Source organism: Triticum aestivum, chromosome 1B (genome assembly GCF_018294505.1).
Source record: "Triticum aestivum cultivar Chinese Spring chromosome 1B, IWGSC CS RefSeq v2.1, whole genome shotgun sequence".
Taxonomy (NCBI): domain Eukaryota; kingdom Viridiplantae; phylum Streptophyta; class Magnoliopsida; order Poales; family Poaceae; genus Triticum; species Triticum aestivum.
The window spans coordinates 79,650,511-79,653,008 of record NC_057795.1 but is presented as its reverse complement, the minus strand read 5'-3'; positions in this window follow the sequence as shown (position 1 = coordinate 79,653,008).

Here is a 2,498-nt window from a genome sequence, read left to right as displayed (position 1 = left end):
GCTGACCGTGCTCGTCGCCGCCCCGATCCGCAGCGCCTCCCGCTCGGGGCCCCGTCGCCCTCGCCCCTCCGGCGTCCCACGCCTCCGTGGCCCCGCCGGCCGGCGAGCCCCGACGCCCGCATCGCCTTCACCGGCCACCATGGGCCGCGCCACCCGCGTCGACCCCACCGTCCCGCCTCAGCTCCGCCTCAGCCCGCCGCCTTCGGCCCCCGCCATCCGGAGCTTGCCGCCCCTCGCCGTCCTCCTCCGCGCCGGTTGGAGCCGGAGCTCGCCAGAACATTGCCGGAGTTGCCGCCTCGTCGTCGGTGTTAGAAGGGAGAGAGGGATTGGTGGAATAGTTCGTTGTATTGCTTGAGCCTCGTGGGCATATATATAGGAGTACATGATCATCTTGGAGTACAAGACAAGGCAGGACAAATCCTAATCTATCTTATGTTTCCTAAAGAATCAATATACTCAACATCCCCCTGCAGTCACAACGGTAGCGACGCAGACGATGAGACTGGAGAAGAATCCGAAGGCAAGTCGACGGACACCCCCCCACAGTCGTAACGGTCGACGCATCGCGGAGTTGTGGCTGGAGTGAAAACCGACGAGATTGCTCAAGCAGGCGGTAGCCCTTTGTGCCGTTTGTCGATGTAGCCGAGAGCATGGGTGGTGGAGCCGTGGTCGAGGTAGCCGTGCGATGAATGCCGTGGTCGATGTCGAGTCGGGGTAGCCGGTGTCGAGGAAGTTGCCGTGGAGCCGCGGGCGCAAGGAGGCGCCGAGTTAGTCGTGGGCGCAGTGGTGTCGAAGTAGTGGTGCGCCAATAAGGAGATGATGTTGACAACACGACGCGCCGGGGTTGCCAACCCAGGGGACACATCGTAGACGAAGGCACACGTTGGTGTAGCCAGCACCGGGCATGCGTAGACGGACGGAGACGAAGTTGACGAAGCACCGCACCAGGCTTGTCGGGCCCGGGGACACGTCGTGGACGAAGGCACGCGGCGGTGTTGCCAGCACCGGGCATGCATAGACTGGGACCTGCACGAGCTGTACGCCATCTCGAAGAGGTCGGAGAGGCCAGCAGAGAAGGACTCGACGACGGTGGCGGCGCCAATCGGCATGGGGCCAATGTCGCCCGCGGTTGTCGGAGTAGATGAAGCGGTCGAGGTAGATGACGGCGATGCTAGTGACAGACTGGTGCTGGACGAAGACGAAGGAGGTGGACGGGCGGCTGCGGCGGCTACGATGGTAGAGGCGGCGGCGGCCAAAGAAGAGCGGCGACGGCGGCCTGACGGCGGAGGCAGCGGCTAGGTTAGGAGCGCGGCGGCGGTGCTCGAAGTAGGCGAAGGACCCAACAGCGTGACGAAGACCGGCGCAGACGGTGGCGTTCCTGCGCCAAGGGAGACGGTGCAGCGCATACCACTGGAGGTCGGCGCGCAGTGACGGCGGAGTGGACCGCAGGCCGCGACGCTACGGCCCGAAGGGGCGACGCAGCGGCGGCGGGCAGGTCGGGGCGACAACGGTAAGACCTCGGGGCGGCGGCGGAGACCGCGGGACGTGGCGCGACATCCCGAAGGGGCGGTGCGGCGGAGGAGTGCGGGTTGGTGCAACCGCGGGAACGGCCTCGGGACGGCTGCGTGGACCACGTGCCACGCTTGCTACGGCCCGATGGGGCGACGCAGCGACGGCGCGAGGGTCGATGCGGCCACGGGGACGACCAGGAGCGGACGGCCTCGGGGCGGCGGTGGACCGCGGGCCGCGGCACTACGGCCCGAAGGGGCGACGCAGCAGTGACGCGGGTCGGTGCATCCAGGAGAAGAACCACGGGGCGGCGGCGCTGCGGCCCGACGGGGCGATGCAGCGGCAACCCGTTGCTCGATCGGTGGAGGGACGCGCTGAACTCGGGGACGATCTTCACGAGACCTGCGGAGGCGCACGCAACCGACGGGCCAGGTCGGTCGCACGGGTACATGTGGCGGATCGCGGCGGCGGGTGGGTGATCAATCCGATCACGCGCGAGGTCGGGGACACCGCTCGGTGGAGACGGGGTGTCGGCGGTGTCCGAGATGAAGCCGGCGACGGCGGGCGGCAGGGCGGCTATGATTGGCCGCCGCATGGCGCGAGGCCGCCGGGTCGGGTGATGCAGGAGTCCCGGTCGGAGCAGGGGGTGACGGCCGGCGTAGATCGACGGGCGGGCCGACGCGCGAACGACGGCGGCGAAGGGCCGCCTCGGCTCGCGTGGCCGCCGGGTCGGAGGAGAGGCCGGCTGGTCACGCCGAGGTCGGAGTAGAGGCGCTCGGGGTCGACGGCGGCGGTGGGCGACGCAAACCGATCAAGAATAGATCAGAAAACCAAAAAGAAACCGTGCGATCAAGATGACCGGCAGGAGAGAGAAAACCTCGGAGCAAGCCTCGGGGAAAAGACTCTCTAGGGAAGCCGGTCAACACGACCGGCGGACGAACCCTAGGAACGGGTGGCGCGGCCCCCGGCGGCGGTCGTGGAGGCCGACC